Genomic DNA, 21,533 nt, shown 5'->3' with positions numbered 1-21,533 from the left:
GAGCCAGGGAAGAAATTCTCAAAGAGAGACTTACTCTGTTTAAACTGACTAATCTGTTTTCTCACCATCCTGATAAAATGATAAAGATTCCCCCTCCTAATTGTCCTTCTAGTTTTTGATCCCCATATATATCACGATGTACTTCTATCAAAAACCTCCAGTAGATATTAATTATTAGGCTTTGTGGCCTTGCTCATAGGTAGATGCCAGTCATATTTTTCAAAAGTGGAAAATAAGCAAAAATACTTTCTAAGTGATTTCCCTCACCTTTCAAAGAAATGAGAGAAGAATCCTATTTCCTCTTAATAGCATTTTTTCCCATAATCCACTTACACAAAAATTGCAACAGTTTTACATCTCCAGGAAAATGGTGTGTGTTTTGTTTGTTTGTTTATGTGTTGTGAAATCAAAATGAGTATGAATATCTATGTTAAGAAGATTTTTAAGAGTGTATTTCTGATATGGTACAGGTGTTTATACCCATCTAATTTTTTGGTTTGTCCTATTAATTGAAAGATTTATACTATAAATACATAAATCAGAGCTGTACCCTGGCTTTAAAAATATATATTTTAGCAAGTTTTTATTTTTCTATTACTTGGAGCAGTGGTGAAGAACCCACCTGCCGATACAGAAGATGTAAGAGATGTGGGTTTGATCCCTGGCTCAGGAAGATCCCCATGGAGAAGGAAATGGCAACCCACTCCAGCATTCTTGCCCAGGAAATCCCATGGGCAGAGAAGCCTGGCAGGGCTACAGTCCATAGGATCACAGAGAGTTGGACATGACTTAGACACTAAACAACACAGAATAGGATTTATACTATAAATACATAAATCAGAGCTGTACCGTGGCTTTGAAAAAATATACTTTAGCAAGATTTCTCTCTCTCTCTCTTTTTTTTTTTTTTTTTTTGGTCTGGATAAACTGGCTAAAAATAAACAGCTGTATACTACTTCATTAAGCTGCTGCTTGGAGTGATTTTCCCATTGATTAGTCTCAGGGCTAATGCTGGTTCATTCCTCATTTCATTGCTAATTAACATCAGTGCTGCTTCTGACCACTTGACCGTGTTCTCTGGTGCACATGTGCAGGTTTGGCAAGTAATAAATAGCTCTCTCCCCCCTCCTCCCTCCCCAGTCTCCAGCTCCCTCATCTTTTCTTCCTCCTAAAAATAAGATTTTAGGCCAGGAGGGGAAGGAGATAGCCTTTAAGTGATAGCCTGTCAATTCCTCTGTAAAGACAGCAAACTTAATAAAGAGATCATAGGCAAGCAAGGGAAATAAACACAGCCACTCTCCTGAAGCATCTGATTGAGGCTCTGTGTAAATATAGGTGACTCACTCAGGCTCCTACATGGACTGGCTGGCTTGCTTCCTTCTGCATGTGCCTAACTGATTGAGGCTTTCTCAGAATATTTACAGGACAGGTGACCTGACTCGGGGAGTTAAGACCTTTAAAAGAGAAATTGACCACTGGCTTTAAGGCATCTGTACCCTGTGGTTCCTGAGTCTGTGAAATGAAATTCACTGCCAGGTCTGAGTTTACTGATCTGACCCTTAGTTACAGCTTCTGTAAGATAACCCACAGTCAGGCATAATAACATAGGTAATAATCAAATCAGAGCAGAATACTCAATTTGGCACACAGAATTAGGGATGGGCAAAATCCACAGTGTAAACGTCATGAAAATCGCTTGCTTCTGTTTCAGGTCTGGAGATCAGCATTTCCAGAAACTCAAGCCAACATGCATTTTGGAAAAGCCTTTCCAGAATCATTGAATAATGTGTTGTATGGACTCTGATCCAAATCACAGCATCTCTTTTAATTGATTTGAACATTACTTTGCATTTAGAAAATAATTTCAAATTACTTTTGATTTTTTCAATTAGATATATTGTATTCCCTAAGTAATCACAACGCAGGCTTCCTTCCTATCCTTTGAGGAGCAGTCACTAAAACAGACAACGTTTACATTTATTCTCCTTTACAGCAATCAGCTTTCCTTGCCATCATCATTTTCCCTATAGTTCATTCCATATTTCTTTTTCTTTTCTTTTTAAATTTATTTATTTTAATTAGAGGCTAATTACTTTACAATATTGTAGTGGTTTTTGCCATAGATTTACATGAATCAGCCTCAGGTGTACATGTGTCCCCCTGTCCTGAACCCCCCCCCCCACTTCCCTCATTCCATATTTCTTGCCTCTTTTGATCATCTCTATGGTGGTTGTAAGCTCCTTGAGGAAAGTAACTCCATCCTATTCACATTCACTTATAGCTCAGTTGGTAAAGAATCTGCCTGCAATGCTGGAGACCTGGGTTCGATCCCTTGGGTCAGGAAGATCCCCTGGAAAGGGATAGGCTACCCACTCCAGTATTCTTAGGCTTCTCTGTGGCTCAGCTGGTAGAGAATCTGCCTGCAGTGCAAGAATCTGCCTGCAATGTGGGAGAGCTAGGAGACCTGGGTTGGAAAGATCCCCTGGAGAAGGGAAAGGCTACCAACTTCAATATACTGGCCTAGAGAATTCTATGGACTGTTTTCCATGGGGTTGCAGAGTCAGACACGACTGAGTGACTTTCACTTTCATTTCATTCACATTCACAATTAAATAAGGATTGTTCCTGGCTTTCCACTTGCCAGACCAGGTGCTTTGGACAAATGATGCACTCAGCTGGAAAAAAAAAAAAAAAAAAAGGAATTGAATGTTTCTTTAACTGTAACATCATCCCTCCAAGGTTTATCTTGAAAGTTCATTGTATGTCAGGCCCTGGCACTCTATTGGTCACTGTGGAATTTCTCTCCATCTGATTTGATGGAGAGAACTGGGGTGGTTACTACTTCCTAGCTGAAGCATCAGGAACACATTGGGGAATTCTTGCTGAGCCTCGAGGTTGGCTTAGATATGGAATAGATTGTAAGCGTCCTGAATTCAGGAGCTGTTTCTGCTTGTTTGCCAATATGTTTCCATTATCTGTGACATTGCTTGGCAAATTGATTACTCAATCAGTGCTGCTGAAAGAAGGAAAATGAATGGGAAGAAATATTCTAGGATGGAAGAGTCAAAGGAACACAGACTTGGAAGCTAGATGTGTATTTGTTTTTACAAGAAATAGCAAATAGTTTGTTAAATGTGGTGTGTGTGTGTGTGTATTTTACATATATATATATATGTGTGTGTGTGTATATATATATATATATATATAATATCAGAATTGGAAAGGGTAGCCTTGTGGGTGCATGCTCAGTCATGTCTAACTCTTTGTGACCCCATGGACTGTAACCCACCAGGCTCCTCCGTCCATGGGATTTCCCAGGCAAGAATACAGGAGTGAGTTACAATTTCTTCCTCCAGGGATATTCCCAACCCAGGGATCGAACCCGAATCTCCTCTATCTCCTACGTTTCAGGTGTATCCTTTACCTCTGAGCCACCAGGAAGAGTAGCTTGAGACCAACTTGTGAACGGTCGTCAATGCCTAACTAAGGAATTTGGGTAGTATTCTTGAAGACAGACACTGAATGTGGTTAATGATGGACAATCGTGAGCTTTTGTTAAAAGAAAATTACCTTAAAACATGTGTTATATGAACTTAAAGAGTTGGCTTTTATTCTGGGTCTAGATACACCAAGCCAGGCAGTAGTGGAGAGGACGATTTAATGATTCAGATGTGCTGGCCGTAATTGCTGTAATACAGCTGAGTACTGTAAAAGTGTTGTGAGAACAGGGCTGTGTTGATTGCAATAGGTCAGCTTGCCCCTGCTTCACCCTTTACTGAGTTTAGTTTTAGTTCCTCCTTATTTTCTTTGCCTTTGATACCAGTGGTAAAAGTGGATTCAGAGAGAATCCAACAGACTCAAGTTTGGATAATCTGAAGCCCCAGTACCCACTTTTGCCTCCTTAAATAGACTGGAAAGAACTTAAATAGTACCTTGTAACTTTAAATACTGCAGATCAACTCCATCACGATGTTCTTTCTGTGGGATAAGAGCTAGTTTTAATTCCTCTGTTGGAGGTAATGTATATACCCCTTTAGGAACCTTCAGGGTAGAAGGTGATGCTCTTGAAGCCTAGATAGAGCTCCAGGGACCCCAAATCAGAAACTATGCCCCTCCCCTGTGAAGCTGCAACACAGCCAGATCTGCAGTCAGAAGGGCTCTTGGTGGGTACGTCCTATCTATCTGATAACATACTTGCCCCAGCAGTATCCTAAGACTAGGATTTAAATATATGTTCTAGTTATCTGCATGCCAAAAGGGGCACAGTGAAGTTCTTCACAAAAGAATGTTTTCTTTTGTAAAGTATGTGATACTTCAGATTTAAATATCTGCTCACAGAGAATCCAGTGACTTAAAGTTACCACATTAAAGGACATGTTTTCTCAAAAGTCTGCAGTTTTCTCTTGATACCTCTGTTTCTTCTATCCCTTAAAAGAAGAAAGTTCTCCATGAATACAATTTAAGAGATAAAGATGGAAACTTTCTTAAGAGTTCATCTCTTATCAGCAATCCCTAACTTTTTCGGCACCAGGGACTGATTTCGGGGAAGACAGTTTTTCCATGGATGGAGGTGGAGAGGATGGTTTCAGGATGATTCAAGCGCATTACATTTATTTTGCACTTTATTTCTAATCTAAAGCCATTGCTGATCTGATAAGAGGTACCTGTCTATGGACTGGAAGTTGGGGACCCCCGTCCTAATTGACCATGTTTTGCTATTTCTATGGGGTATTACTCTCCAGAATAGAACCTATAAATGTCTGATGCCAACCGTCTGACGGCTACCCAAAACAGAGGCAGGATTGTAAGGGCGCCACCTATTGTGTGTGTGCATGAATGAGCATACGTGTGTGTGTGTGAAGTGAAGTGAAGTGAAGTGAGGTCGCTCAGTCGTGTCCCACTCTTTGCGACCCCGTGGACTGTAGCCCGCCAGGCTCCACTGTCCATGGGATTCTCCAGGCAAGAATACTGGAGTAGGTTGCCATTTCCTTCTCCAGGGGATCTTCCCGACCCAGGGATCAAACCCAGGTCTCCTGCATTGCAGGCAGATGCTTTAACCAGTGTGTGTGAAGGGAAGGGTTTTCTTTATTGAGGTTTTGAAGAAAAATAAGTTTCATTAGTTAAGCATCAAGAAAAGATTCAGTCTCAGGATCGATTGTAATAAGCCTCGCCGTTTTACTAAAAATCCATTACTTGTTGAGCTAGTAAGTGATGAAAGGATTAAGAGAATAGAAAAAAATCTAATAAAGTTGATAACAGTGGAGCATTCTGTGAAATTTGTGTGTGAATTTATAACGTTCGAATCTGTCGGCAGACAGTGTTATTCAGCAGAAGGCAAAAAAAAAAAAAAAGAAAACCCACACATATAGGCATAAAAAATGCAACAGCAGAGTTTCCGGCCAGGAAACCTTTTTTTCCATATGGGCATCCATATGTTTTATCTTGAAATCCATATTTTTGGCCTTGATACCCATATGTTAGCTTTTTGCCCAAATAAGGTTGTGTAATCATTCTTTATTATTTCTTCTTTCCTAGAAGTTATTACTCTAAGATTTGGAAATGGGTAGAAAAGCAAATGATCTGTTTATATACTGAGAATGCAGACATGCAACAGAAGCATGCTGTAAGAGGGACACAGACACACTGTGTGTGTGTGTGTGTGTGTGTGTGTGCGCGCACATGTGTGAATATATATTCATTTTAAAAACTGGTTCGTGTGTATTTCGTCAAGGCAAGACTCCCGTAGGTTGGGTCTTGATATCACAGACTATATATCTGAAGTTGATGCATCCATGTGTCCAACTGAAAAATGAAGGACACTTTCAGCGTGGAGGCAGAGAGAGTTGTATTTGGCTAAGTACATTCTTCTGTCCATTGGAATTGCCCAGTAGATATTCACTGTAGAGCTCTGATTTTGTTCTTTCCAGCCCAACAGGAACAGTGATGGGGGTACATCATTTATTATTATCATAAATACCCAATTACGTGTAAGACTGCTTGCTTCTCATGAACTCCTGGAGAATAAAGTTGGGATTATACTTTTACTCTGTTTTACCTTTCCAACTCATTGCTTATAGTTGGATATCAATAAAAGATTTTAGACCCATAATCTATAAAAGTTTATTCTCAAGGGAAAAGTATTATAGGACTTAATAAAAAAAAAAAGTCTCCTAATCAATAAATCCTCAAGTAAGTAAGCTCACTTTATCACATGAATCTCATGCAGAGATAAAATTAATTTTATTCCATCTACATGCTGGGCTATCTCCATGTTAGAGTCTATCTAATATGCTTCCCTGGTGGCTCAGACAGTAAGGAATCTGCCTGCAATGCAGGAGACTCGGGTTCAGTCCCTGCGTCGGGAAGATCACCTGGAGAAGGAAATGACAACCCTCTCCAGTATTTTTGCCTGGAGAATTCCATGGACAGAGGAGCCTGGTAGGCCACAGTCCATGGGATTGCAAAGAGTCAGACACAGCTGAGCAACTAAGCACAATATTGTCAAGTCCAGCCTCAAAAAGACACTTTGTCATCTTTTTCTTCCACTTTCTATGCACAATAAAATAATTATTAGACTTAAATAACCTCACATAAATTCACCTAGAATTAACTCTTAATATATTAAGAATTGGTTTACCAAGAAAGCAAAGTCAATGGATATATGAGATGCCCTACCTAATGAGAAATACTGTTGGGAAACAAACATAAAACTATAAACAAAACTATGAATGTCTGCTTCTAAAAGCAAGAATTGTCTTTTTCTTTGTAACAGCATCTCACTGGCCGTCTGGAGATTCAGGTGAATGCATGGGATGGTGTTACCGTGGATTTGCAGAGGAGGCCAGAGTAGAGGAGTTCCTTTTAATGATAATTTTATGTCATTCTACTTCACTGAGAAAAGTTTCCACTGTCAGCCAGTTTCTTTCCCCCTTGTCCTGGTGGCCCAGCAAGGTCAGAAGTGGATGTCTGTGGTCTGTCCGCCTCTGGACCTTGATTGACAGACTTGCGGAATTGCTGTCTACATGAAAAGGCTGCTACAGTGTGCCTAGCATGTGCAAAATCCCTCTGCATTGACTGTTTCCCAGGCATTTGGGCTTGAAATCTATGCTTCAGCAATCTTCTCAGAGGTGTCCAGTTAGAGCATGTGTCAGGCCACCTCCAGTGGATATCTCTCTGTGTGGAGAGTCAGCACTTTGACCCCCGCCTCCCACTTTCCACAGTAGAAAGATGTCAGCAATGTTCCTAGGAAAACATGCTGTGCTCCCTCTCGGAGTACTCAGTGTGTAACTTTCATGGATAAGCAGAGGAAGTAAAAGTTGACTCCTCTCTTATACAAAGGTTTGAAACGCTGCAATTCTGCCTTGCAGCTCTTCTCACTCTTCTGAGAGTCGGGATGCAAGTAGGAGCTGATTTTGAGACTCCTGGGGCTGCACTTACTTCCCTGACTCTATTCTTGCCGCATTACCTCACCTCTTTAGGACGCGCGTCTCCCTCTGATGGCATCTAGTTTCCGTTCCATTCACGGTGGCTGCGGATCATATCTCTGATCCACTTAGAAACACAGTGAGCTCTACCCCTGAGAATGCAAAGGCTTTCTCAGCCACATCTATTGATCTCCAGGGCTCTATTTCTGGATTCCCATTCACCCACGCATGTGGCATTTGAGATACTGGCTGTGCCTTTGAGGGGCCAGTGTTAAGTTGGGTGCTAGGAACTAGATCATTTCATTGGTGATGCAAAAGCAGGTTTCTATATAGCTATCGATGAGGGTCCTTATGAATCCCATACTCCTGTAAGCAAATCAGAGAAAGATAAAATGTAGTAAAGTCACCCTGCTTGGGGATGCTGTAGGAAAAGAACCCTTAAAAATTTAATGATGTAATCATTTTATTGAAGTTTGAGTCTGTAAAGCTAAGTGTGAAATAAGTGAATAAGCAAAACAAAGAAAAGAGGGGCTAGCCAAAGAAATTGAGTGGATTATTCCTAAATTGAAATTCCTGTTTCTGAAGAACAAGAGAGCATATTCCTTGGGAGAAGGACTGGTTGCTCCAATTTGGAGATAACTCATTTTATGACATTGTAGGAAATAGGAAATAAGAAAAAGGAAGCCAAGAATTGGGTTACAAAAAAAAATCCTTCAGCTGTAATAATGAATTGTTGCCATGAGAAAAACACCTAAATTAGAAGAGAGTGACTGTCTGTCTTAATAACAGCCATAGTAGAAAGCCCTTCTTGAAATAGAAGCAAAATAAGGGAAAAATTGCATTGTTGCAGGGCTAATTTGATGAAAGGACCTCAGTAAATTGTGATTGCACAGTTAATAAACCCTAGAGCTTTTTTTGGAAGACAAAATTAGTTGTTCAGTGGTAAGAAGAATCAATTACAAATTGTGTTGTCTTCTTTAACCAATCAGGCAGAGAAGGCACCATAATAATGACTATTCAACGTGAATAGAACTTCACTGCGTCCATGATTTAACTCCATTTTTCAACAGGAGACTGAAAACTAACATTTCTAAATGGGGAAAATATTCCTTCTTGTGGCACTGAAAGAGTGTTTTCTAGACTTTTCATGTAAAAGTTCTATGGAGTGATAGGAATGTGTTTAGGCATATCTTTTTAATACAGTTCAAAGAGGATAAATATATTATTATATATTCAGAGAGGAAAAATCAGCCATTCAAAGGAAGTGGGTGGGCGTTTTTGTATATAATAGAAAATTGAAAGGTACTTATGAACAGGTCAACTATGTTAGCAGATAGAAAAACACAGGGTTCCATAGGCAGAACCATAGTATTATATATATATAATTATTTTAAAATAAACATTTTCTCTTTTTTAAAACAATTTCAAGTACATGCCAGGAGGTATGAAAGCATACAGTATCTTTTAATAAAAGCAACAGCTTATTTGAGAAATAAGAGTAAGTCTTCCCCTTTTTTCTGACCTAAGTTAGACCTGAATTAGGATAGCAAATCTCAGAGTTAAATGTGATTCTATTCTGATAGTTCAAATTTAAAATTTGAACTCAGCTCCTTGAAACTTAGAAGGTATTTTTTCCCATAGTAAGAATGTAATATATATCAATTGGACTATTTCAGGAAAGCTTACTTAACTGAAAGGTAGCTGAAATACTGTATACATGAAACATGGTATTCAGTTGGTCAAAGTGGCCCTGTGGGAATACTGGGCTTTGAAGTGAGCCAAAACCAAGTTCAAGTCTTTCTGACTACTCAGTGATGACAAACATGGACCCTCAGTTTTCTATCTGAAAAATGGAGAAAGCGGTACCTTCTTAAAGGGTTGTGGGTAGACAGTAACAAAAAGAACCCCTGGTTTTTATACCCATAGATCCTGGTGATCTAGTAATTAAGTAGAAAAACAAAACACTGTTTTTAAATTGAGTAATAGTTTTTAGCTTTAAATGGATTCTTCTGATAATACAGATTTATTGAGGAGGTGGTGGTGAAGAAGCTTTTAAAGACTTTTTCACAGCATTTATTCATGGATGATGTAGGTGTTGCCAATTTTTTATTACAGTTTTTTGTATCCAGATATGGCCTAACTTTTATTTTTTACATGTTTTGCCATTCAGTAGTCTTCCTATATGACTGTGTTTTACACTGAATTTAAAATATGAGATTGTAACCATCAGTTTATGTGAATGTCTTCCAACTTTGACTACTAAAGTATTCTTACATTAGCCAGACAAGAGGATTGGGAGACCTGGGGCTGTCTTAGCCCTGACCAGTGAGGTATAAAGAGGGACGGTTCCTTGTTCCGGCTGCAGGAGACCCTGTAGGCAGGGGACGGTGCCCTGCCTTGAGTGAGATGTAAAATGGCATGGGTCAAGGGTCAGGCTCAGGTTAACTGGAATGGGGAGAGGAAAAAGGATTCGACGTGTGTTCTGCCAGTGTTCATACCTAAGGGGACAGTCTTTTTCGGAGATCATCCATACTGGCTTTAGTCTGTCAATTCAAAACTGAAAATGAGTTAGAAGAAATGGAATATATCTTCAGAAATCAACAGCATTAATTCAGAGGTCGAATAGAGGAAAAGGAATTAAGAGAAGGGAGGAAGGTGGTTATAAACTGGAATTTCTAGGAAGAGGTTGCCATGGGAGATGGGGCCTGACTTTGGCTTTAAAGAAGGAGCAGTAGTTGGATGGGTGGAAAGAAATAAAATTGGGAATAAACATAGTTTGTTTTATCAGAAGAGGGAGGAGGGCCAGGTGAAGATCAGTGTATGAAGCAAAGATAGCGTGTACCTGTTGAAAGTAATGACAGGTCAGACTGGCAAGGTACTGAGGAAGTATCAGACCTCTCTCCCCCCAACAAAATCTAACTTGGAAACTTGGGACCTCCATTGACAGAATAGATAAAGCATAGCCCCTCGGGTCAGCGGTTGCATGGGCTCTCACTTCCCTTCAGCAGCCCCCGCCTTGGCCCTCTCCCTGGACAGCCTCAGAAGCAGCCTGAGCAGCTCTGGCTCATAGTCCTCTTCACACGCATCTTTATAGACCTAATACGTAATGTATCCTGGGTATGTATTATATGTATTCAGATAGTCTTGTATATAGCTATTCATAGTATGTACCTTATGTAGTTTATTTACATGATTAGATGAACACATATTAAATGAGCATACACAAATTATAGATTCTCTTCTGTGTTTAAATGGGTCAGACCCTCTTTCTGTCATGCCTCCTGATGCCTTCTGGAAATCTGCTCTAAACACAAATCATCTAGCCACACTTCTCTCCTTCCACTTGGACTACTCGGACTTCAGAATGTAGTGGTTAATTTTCCCTTTGTTCCAGGGACCCATTAAGAACGGAGGGGAGGGGATTAGGTGAATCCAGCATCATTTAACATCATCCTATGCCCCACACCTCAAAAGCAAAAACAAACAAAAAGAACGAACCATTAAAAAGCCTGTTTATGAACTACTGTATTGTGTGATTGTCACCCAAGGTGTAGCTAGCTAATTTATCAGAAAATACTTTATAAACTGAAATAAAGTACCTGTGAACCTCACTACAATGAAATCAGTCTCCTATATAGAAAGTAGTGAATGTGCCTTCAAATATGTTCTGAGACGTAATGTCCATTTCTCTCCAAATCCTTGATGGAAGATTCCAGAGAGAGACGTGCTGTTCTAGACTGGAGAAAACCGAGAGGAGTTCCAGATGTTGCTGAGCCCTCAGAGCAAGGATTTTGACAGCCAGTGAGAGAAGAAGCTTTCTAAGAGCTTTCCTAGTGTCCGTGTGGTTGCTCTAGGCCTTGAATCCAAAGGAAGCCACAGGAAGGTTCAGGCAGCCACTATATACACAGACTAGGATAAAGATATTGATTTTATGTTAATTTCTTTCTTTCTTTTTTTTTTTTTTTTCTTTTCTGGACCTGGAGAACGTCATGCAGAGTGAAGTAAGTCAGAGGGAAAAACAAATATTATGTATTAACACATATATGTGGACTCTGGAGAAGTGGTATAGTTGACCTTATCTGCAAAGCTGATATAGAGACACAAAGGTAGAGAACAAATGTATGGACCCCAAGGGGGAAAAGGGAGTGTGGGAAGAATTGGGAGATTGGGATGGACACATATATAGTACAGATACTATGTATAAAATAGACAGCTGATGGGAACATACTGTGTAGCACAGGGAACTCTGTTTAATACACTGCTGCTGCTGCTGCTGCTAAGTCACTTCAGTCGTGTCCAACTCTGTGCAACCCCATAGATGGCAGCCTACCAGGCTCCCCCGTCCCTGGGATTCTTCAGGCAAGAACACTGGAGTGGGTTGCCTATGGTGTCCTAAATGGGAGGGAAGTCCAAAAGGGAGGGGATATATGTATAGCCAATTCATTTTGTTATACGGAAGATGCTAACACAGCATTGTAAAGCAACTATACTCATTAAACTATACTCATACTCAACTATATTCATTAAAGAATTAATTAATAAAAGAAAAACCTTCAAAAATGTGAAAAAAAAGAAAAAAGTTGATTCTTTAAAAAAAGATAAAGTTGCCAGTAGTGGGGGCAATACATTGGACATAGTAAGCTGTCAGTGAAGTGTTTTGTGAATTGTTTTCTAGAATCGTATGTATATCAAAGAGTGAATTTTATTTGGTTCACTTTTGAACACTGCATTTGCCCTACTAAGGTAGTCCTCTTTGCAAATATATCATAACTCAGCAAGCTGGATACTTACTTTATATTCATAAAGCAACAGATTTGTGTTTCAGTCTAAAACCAAATTGGCAAACCTAGTTTCCTGAAGCATTAAGTGACTTGTGAATGGGATTCGGAATTATTTCTCACAAACCAGAAGGGGAGCCAAGAAAAGGTAAAACTTAGGAGAGCATAGTCAACAAGGTAAGAAGTTTGGTAATGCTGATTTAGAAAGACACTGTAACTTTTAAATGTGTGCTTTCGAGCTGAAGGACTGCAGTGGGGATTTAAAATAGGACTATTTAATTTTTTAAAATTACATAAATTAAGTGAACAGCCCATTAGCAGGACGCCGTCAGGACCACATGGCCAATTGAGATCGAGTTATATTGTCCTGCCTGCTGGATTTGAATGAGAATTAAGAAATTACTATTCCAGAGAGGTGTGGGACATCTATTCTCATTTGCAGTGATATTCTTCATGGTAACTATCTGCAATGGAGTGCTCTGACAAGCCAGCCCCAGAATCCTCATGGTGCTACCACAGGGCGGAGGGGACGGTGCGGGGCATATATCTGTGGCAGAGAAGCAGCCCATTGTTCTGCCTGCTTTTGATGAAGCTTCATACTGTAGGGACCTCAGGTTGGAGCAGGAAGCCATGACGAAGTCCAAAGAACCCAAATGGGTGAGCCGTCAAGCTTCAACTTTCCATCCACTTGGCTGGACTAAGTCTAAGCTTTGTGACGATTTAGAAGCAGTGAAATCTCTCTGTCTAGTCACTGCTGACGCCTTTCTGTAACCTGCCTTTTTGAACTTTTTGTTAGAAATAAGGGTGCCATGAAAAGCACATCGAACAGTGCATCCTAGAAACAAATTGAGCTGAAGGAAATTGAGCATGCTTCTGGGTCAGCCATGGTCTTAGCATATTGACAGTCATCTGTGTAGAAGTTAAGGAAGAGGTAGATCTCAGTCAATATAGACATCCACTTTCAAATATCATTAGTTTTATCTAGACGACGATTTCAAAATTGCAACTCTCTAAAAAAAATAGTGAAAAGTAATACGTATTTTCCCTCTGGGACTCTTCAGCATCTGACAGAGTGTGAAAGTCATTAAATTTCTTATTATGTCATCTTAGAAATTAAAGTTAAAGGAAATATATTTTCAATTTTGGGCTTCCCAGGTGGTGCTAAAGATGGTAAAGAACCCACCTGCCAACGCAGGATACATAAGAGACACAGGTTCGATCCCTGGATTGGGAAGACCGCCTGGAGGAGGGCATGTCTACCTACTCCAGTATTCTTGCCTGGAGAATCCCAGGGAAGATTACTCTTCCAGACAGAGGAGCCTAGCAGGCTGCAGTCCATAGGGTTGCAAAGAGTTGGACATGACTGAAGTGACTTAGCACAACGCACATATTCTCAGTTTTACCAATGTCATTTTTAATGCTACTTGTTAAAGCGCTCTTATTTTGCTTTGGCTTTATTAATATTTTTGTCTATTTAAAGGCCATTTTTATTCCCCTTCCTATTTTCTGTGTCATTAATCAGTTAATTATTTCCAAGTAAACTGAAACCGTTAACTTTTTCTGAGCCCTAGTACTTACGCTTGGCATGGAACAGTTTATTTCTCATAACTTGGACCTTGTGCTTTCCATTTTGTTTGTCTTACTGAGACAAAAACCTATTTTTCATTTCCTTATTCCAGCATCTATCATGTTGCTGAGTATTTTCCAGATACTAGGAATTGCTTGACATTCGTTTCTCTTTTTTCACTGAATTATAGCTAATTTATAATGTTGTGTTAGTCTCAAGCGTACAGAAGATGAGTCAGTTGTGTATGCATATATTACACACACACACACAAGATATTGACTATAGTTCACTGTGCTATACAGTAGGTCCTGTTGTTTACCTATTTTATATGTAATAGTATGTATATGTTAATCCCAAACTCCTAATTTATTCCCCCCCCCCCAGTCCTCTTTGTTAACTATAAGGTTCCTCTCTACGACTATGAGTCTTATCTCTGTTTTGCAAATAAGTTCACTTGTATCATTTTTTTAGATTCCATATATAAGTGATATTTTAAGATATTTGTTTTTCTAAGTTACTTCACTTCGTATGATAGTCTCTGGGTTCATCCATATTGCTGCAAACGGCATTATTTCATGCTTTTTCATGACTGAGTAGTGTTCCATTCTGTACATCTAAACCACATCTGCTTTATTCTTTCTTAATTTACTCGTTCAACAAACATTCACTGTTCTCCCAGGAGAGACACAGTGCGTTCCTGGCCCTGGGATTCCTCCGCGCCTCTGTTCATCGAGCCAACACTAGCTCATGAGCAGTCTGGTAAACGAAAAGAAAGTGGACACCTCTCACAGCCGATAAACCTCATATTCTGATTCAAAGCCTAAAAATAGTCGAAGGAAATGAAGAGTGCTAGGAATTTGCAATCCAGACTCTGCAACCATCACCCGGGTAACCTTGTGAAAGTCACTGAAACTCTCTGAATCTCAATTATGTCATCTGTAAAATGGCCGTTATCATAATGCCCCCCTGCCCTCCCATCAGGTGGTTGTAAGGGCTGAGTAAGGGTGTGATAGAGACAGTGCTTATATTAACCTCGAAAACACTATTCAGAATTTTATTTAAAACTCAAGTGCAAGCCTTTTCTTTAGGACTTGTTTTTTAAAATCCCTTCCTGCAAGCTCCCTGCATTCAAAAGGCTTCAGCACAGTTTTGAAATTCTGTACTTTGAAAACATGACAACAGTTGCTAATGTATGGGGCTATATAAGTCAGTTACCAGATGGTTCACAAACATCTCTCCTATTAGATTTATGCAGTAAATCTTCATTCCCCTTGAAACGTTTGCTTAAATGTGTCCATAACTTTTTATTCTCCTTTCATATGTTTGTGTAGTGCACATCTGGCTTTCTTAACATTAGATTATAATTAGGGTCAGGTATTCTTTTGCTTAACCAATGTGGCAGATTTAATCCCTGACTTTTTTTTTTTGTAGTGGGGAAGATGGTGGCAGGTTTTGCTATAATGATGGGAAACTGAGATAAATAGGGAGATTTCTTTTGCTCTTGATTTTTTAACGTCTCTTTTGATGTGGTTATGACTCCTCTCTCTCCCCTCAAACCCCTAGATCCACTTCCATTTCTTCTGTCACTTCCATACAGTATTGGAAAAGGACCCAGAGAAGTTTTGTGGCAATTCATGGACAGAAGAAATGTGATTTACATCTATTACTATCTTTGAAAAATGACTTTCCAGTGCTAATGATACTCATTACTTACAATTAATTTTTTCAGAGGAGAATTCCATATTTGATAAGCTACCAAGCTTTGAAATTGTTTTGAGAATGACCTGCATCTGCTTTTTATAGTCTTCATATATCTGGAGAGTATCATTCTTTAATAAAAAAAATATGATATATGTTTGGAAAAAATGAGAATTTATTTAGGAACTGGTTCACTCCAAATAATTTTTAGTAAGATTTTCTTTAGTAACTTTTCTCACGCTTATCTTAAGAAGCATTTAATAGACATAAAAGTAGAAGCATTTGAACTTTGCCAGTTTAATTTATGCTTGTTTTTTCTTTTATGTTGTGTTTTAGGGAATTTCCCTGTGGCTCAATACAGAACGACCTCAGCTTCAATTAATATTTATTTTTTATCTGTAGGTTCAATTGTTTTAAGGTAGAAAGAGAGTATATTAAAAGGCAATAATTATCCTAGTGTATGTTCAGTAATAATGGATCAGCAATGCTTTTTATCTTTGCAAAATAGTCCTTCCATTGAATACATTTAATATAAATGAGAGTATATTGGAGAATTCTAATTTTCTCTTGACGCTGAATTCACATCTCATACTCCTTAATAATCTACTTTCCAACTTTATTTAGTTTTTTACTGTCACATGATTATAAATTAGTATGTTAAATATTTCCTCAACTAAATAAAAAGTAGAGAGTAAATGATATTGGTGTTACAAATGGGATACTGAAGTTAGAAGGATTTGTCTGATTAGTCAAGTAAAACATTAATAATATTATGTTAAGAAAATGTGAATGCGGTTCACATTTGGAAGCATATTTGGATGAAGCTAATGGAAAGTTGCTTAGTGAAAATCTTTAGGTGGCTTTTTAAATGATTACAGGAAGTCTGTGCCCCCTTTTCTGAATTTTAGGTTTCTTCTCTGCAAGATGAATATTAGATAAAATGGTTTCTTCTGGCTCTAATGTATCAGCCTTCCAAATATTAATGGGTGCACCTGAAGTAATTAAGGTGCATGAAAAAAGTTTTTTGATAGTAGTTTAATATTATTTACAATAATGTATAAGCAATACACACTGTTGGTACAGATTAATAACTATTGGTCACAAATTCAGAATTCATAAAATCCTAGTTAAGATTGTGTTACTTGATTTCATTTTGCTTGTTTAAACGTGATATAAATGTACCTTATTTGGAAAGGGTACTGGGAGATGGAGATGAATTTAGGAACAGAAAGAAAGCTGCAAAATTCTCCTTCTTTGAAAGGAGAATGCATTGCATTTGAAACAATTAGGGAGAGAAACCGTTTTGTTGTTCCGAAAATTCCATGACAGTGCTTCCATTAACTCTCTAGTGATATTGTCACTAAAGGAGTAAGGAGAAAAAAGACAAGCAAAACAGCAAAACAGACATCCTGCCTTCTCTCTGCTGTGTCTGCATTAATGCTGCATCGTAGCAGCTGCTATCTTTTTTAAACAGCTTTTTTTTTTTTTTCCTGGTGGCCTTTTTTTCCCCTGTAGAGTAAGCTGACCAGATTTTCACTTTATAAAACTGGGACAGCCTAGCAGGGGATGAGAGTTTCCATGAACCATCTTCTGGGGATAATAATATCAGTAATCAGAGACTGTCATGGCAGTTGTAGGGAGAGATGAATTGCAGTGGACGGGAAATCAACAGTGTTTTGTTTGTTAGTTTTTTGGAGTGTGGGTTCAGTGCCCCGTAACCATTTACCAAAAAGTTGAGCTTGAGTGCAACCCCCTGTAAACTCTTGAACTCTAAGTTATTTAGAGACTAAGACAGATGGCAAAGCAGATTTGCTAGAGAATTATATAAATGGACTATATTCCAGTGGCTATATGTTCACCTATTTGCCTTTAGAACTGAACTCTTTGTGCTTAAGCCAGAATTGGTTCAAATCCAGTTTCTCTCATCTCCCATTTGGTCTTTCTCTTCTGTGCTCACTTAGCACATTTTATATGCCTATATAGTTGTAATTTGATAATATCTTTGTGTTAAAATGTATCCTTTGACCGATTTTGTCCCAGACATGATGTTCCATAATAGGAAATACAAGGATAAATATGATAAGCAAATCCAAAACGTATATGCAGGAATAAGGATCTCCTAGAACTCTTTATACCTTTATCAAATTACCATTAAAATACCCATAATTTTGTAAAATTATAACTCATACTTTTATAAAGCCCATAGTTTCATAAAATTATTCATAATTTTGTGAAATAAAAATGTATTTATTCAATAACTTCTTTTGAGTATTTCAAACAGATGAGAGACTAATAGTACAAAATAAAAGCACAGAGAACTTAAATTATAAAAAATTAATACTTGTTAAAGCAGCCTCAAAAAATTAATGGAGAAAGGACAGATTGTATTTTATGTGACTTTTAGAAAATGCTTACTACATGGAAAAATATAAAACTGGATCCCTTCCTAAACCTTTTATATAGGTAATTTCTAGGTGTATTACAGAGATAAATGTGGAAGATAAAACTATAAAAATAGTAGAAGAAAACAGGAGAATATCTTTGTGACCTAGAGATAGAAAAATATTTTTTAAAACCTCAAAAAGATAATTTAAGACAAAAATTGATTATTTTACATATTAAAAATTCATGCAAGAGACATGGGTTTGATCTCTAGGTGGGGAAGAAGCCCTGGAATAGGAAATGGCATCCTACTCCAATATTCTTGCCTGGAGAATTCATGGACAGAAGAACCTGATGGGCTACAGTCCACAGGGTCACAAAGAGCTAGACACAACTGAGCATGCGTGCGTGTGACATTAAACATTCAAACTCCTATGTTCAGCAACAAACATAAATAAATATAATTAATGCTTAATTAATACAATAAAACAGTTAATGGTGTCTAATAAGATGAGGTCAGGAAGCAACAGTTAGAACTGGACATGGAACAACAGACTGGTTCCAAATAGGAAAAGGAGTCCGTCAAGGCTGTATATTGTTACCCTGCTTATTTAACTTATATGCAGGGTACATCAGGAGAAACGCTGGATTGGAAGAAGCACAAGCTGGAATAAAGATTGCCAGGAGAAATCTCAATAACCCCAGATATGCAGAAGACACCACCCTTATGGCAGAAAGTGAAGAGGAACTAAAAAGCCTCTTGATGAAAGTGAAAGAGGAGAGAGAAAAAATTGGCTTAAAGCTCAACATTCAGAAAATGAAGATCATGGCATCTGGTCCCATCACTTCATGGGAAATAGATGGGGAAACAGTGGAAACAATGTCAGACTTTATTTTGGGGGACTCCAAAATCACTGCAGATGGTGACTGCAGCCATGAAATTAGAAGACGTTTACTCCTTGGAAGAAAAGTTATGACCAACCTAGATAGCATATTCAAAAGCAGAGACATTACTTTGCCAACAAAGGTCCGTCTAGTCAAGGCTATGGTTTTTCCAGTGGTCATGTATGGATGTGAAATTTGGACTGTGAAGAAAGCTGAGTGCCGAAGAATTGATGCTCTTGAACTGTGGTGTTGGAGAAGACTCTTGAGAGTCCCTTGGACTACAAGGAGGTTCAACCAGTCCATTCTAAAGGAGATCAGCCCTGGGATTTCTTTGGAAGGAATGATGCTAAAGCTGAAACTCCAGTACTTTGGTCACCTCATGTGAAGAGTTGACTCATTGGAAAAGACTCTGATGCTGGGAGAGATTGGGGACAGAAAGAGAAGGGGACAACAGAGGATGACATGGCTGGATGGCATCACTGACTCGATGGACGTGAGTTTGAGTGAACTTCGGGAGTTGGTGATGGACAGGGAGGCCTGACGTGCTGCGATTTATGGGGTTGCAAAGAGTCAGACACGACTGAGTGCCTGAACTGAACTGAATAAGATGAGAGATTAGTATCTAGGCTGTAAAAATAACTCATGAGAGTTACAAAGAAAAAGACAGCAATCCCAATTGTAAAGATAGGTGGTTATGATCAGGCAATTTATAGAGGAGGACCCCTAAAGAGTTAGCAAGCATAGTTAAAAGTGTTCAAACTCATTAACAACAATAGAAATGCAGATTCTAACAGCATGAATTAGGTAGAAACTAGAAACTGGAATTGTATAATGCCAGGTATTGGCAAAAACTGAGATTGGAGACTCCGCACATAGGGTTAGTGGGACTATAGACTGGTGTAGCCAATGCAGGCATCTGCATGCTGTAACACACTGTGTGGCACGTTTGTTTCTGGTCTATTCCTGGATGACTTCCCACCTTGTCCATAATGACAGGTGTGCAAGAATGTTTATTACGGTATGAATGTTGGTGGTGACAAGGAGCTGGAGGCATAATTAAGTGGCCCATGATCTGTATAATTTTCTGTACATATTTTATATACTTTTCTGTGCATATTTTAGTATATACATTAAAAGTTTTATATGATATAGAAAAGCTAAATAGTATATTGTTCAGGGTTATATATTTAAGTGACAAAATTATGAAAGATGTGAAAGAATGATTCCTCTAAGGTCAAGGTACTGATTACCTCTAGGAAAGAGAAATATAAACATAGGACAGACGCACAGTGAGATTCTCAGGGACTAGTTAGTATCCACAAGTTTTTCTCATCGTAAAGGTACACTGGTATTTATTAATATTATTCTTTAAACTTTACATATGTCTTCTGTATTTTTCAGTGTGTTTGATGCCATCATTTCTTACTTAAAAAAAAAAAATTAGCAGCGTTTTGGTTCCATATAAAATGGAATAGGCACACTCCACCTTATGTCTCCCACTGAATTCAGCTATAAAACCTGAACAGAATTCATGGAATCATTAGGTGAGGATACTGAAAAGCAAAAGTAGCAGGTGGATTAGGGAAGTAGATCAGAATTGAAAGGACTCCTGAACTGATGGTGGGTTTACTATTATTCCCCTTCTAGTATCTCCTGTCCTAACCTTATTGGAGTTGAAACCCCGACCATGGGCATAAAAGCTCAGACAGAGAGAGCTCCAGGAGAAGGCCTCTAGTTCTGGTTGCAGAGTGGCAAAAAGAAAGGGGAGGATTTTTTTCTTCTCTTCATTTGCTTGTATTCAGGCCCAAAGCAGTTCCATCATCAACAGTGATAGTGGCAGGAGCAAACGTCTGAAAGAGGGGAGCCTTCTCACATAAGTGGTCCCAAGATGATGGAGCACATACACGCTGTTTTTCCTCTCTCTGTTCAAGCAACTGAATAACATAACTAAAGCCCAAAGTTTACAGATAAAGGTCTGAAAATGGGAGCCCAAGGAAATAAAAATATCAGAGATTATGCTTTAAACTGAGGACTTGGGAAATGACCCCATAAAGATGTTTATGTCCTCCTGGGTTCATCCTTGAGCTGCTGTACACATATCTCATTTATTGTATCAAAACGTTGGTGAATTAAATGGATAAATCACTGCCCATTATGTCTACTGGCCATGCCATGGCACATGCATAGGAAAAATCTGAATAGCACAGTAAGGCTTTGAAAATTGGCCTAACACTGGAACCCTAGCCCACAAGAGACAATTAGGAATTTGTGAACTGAATCTCACCTAGTTTGATTGCCTGTTAACCAAAATATTACATAATCCATAGGATATAAATAAGATATGTAGTATCAAAATATCACATCAAAACTGTCCAAAATATTACCCCAGATTACTTGGCATATAAAGAACCCCAATTCCATTGAAAAGACAATCAATAGATGCCAACAGTGGGAATATATACACATGTTGGTATTATCTGATGGAGACTTATAGAAGCTGTTTCTTAAAATGTTCTCAAGCAATCAAACACTCTTGACACAAATGCGAAATGGGAAGTCTTAACAAATAAATTGGAAATATAAAGAAGAATTCAATGCAGATTTTAAAACTAAAAAGTACAAAACTCATAATAAAAACCTTACTGGATCAACTCAATAACAAAATGGAAATGAAAGACTGAGAGTCAATAAACTTGAAAGTAGGCCAATAGAAATTATCTTACTGGTTAACAAAGAAGAAAAATGTTTGGGGACAGGGAATAAAGAGAGATTCATGGGACAGGGAATACAGAGAGCTTT

The 21,533-nt window shown here is 38.5% G+C and overlaps 1 protein-coding gene across 7 annotated transcripts in view; it reads left to right on the top strand.

Moving 5' to 3' along the window:
- The window catches only part of ESRRG (estrogen related receptor gamma), a 695,925-nt gene that overhangs the window by 264,798 nt on the left and 409,594 nt on the right, over window positions 1-21,533 (top strand). The gene's annotated exons all lie outside the window — the stretch shown is intronic.

This window comes from Ovis aries, chromosome 12 (assembly GCF_016772045.2).
Source record: "Ovis aries strain OAR_USU_Benz2616 breed Rambouillet chromosome 12, ARS-UI_Ramb_v3.0, whole genome shotgun sequence".
NCBI classification, from domain to species: domain Eukaryota; kingdom Metazoa; phylum Chordata; class Mammalia; order Artiodactyla; family Bovidae; genus Ovis; species Ovis aries.
Note: the sequence above shows the minus strand (reverse complement) of the source record. Positions and strands in the feature narration are given on the sequence as shown.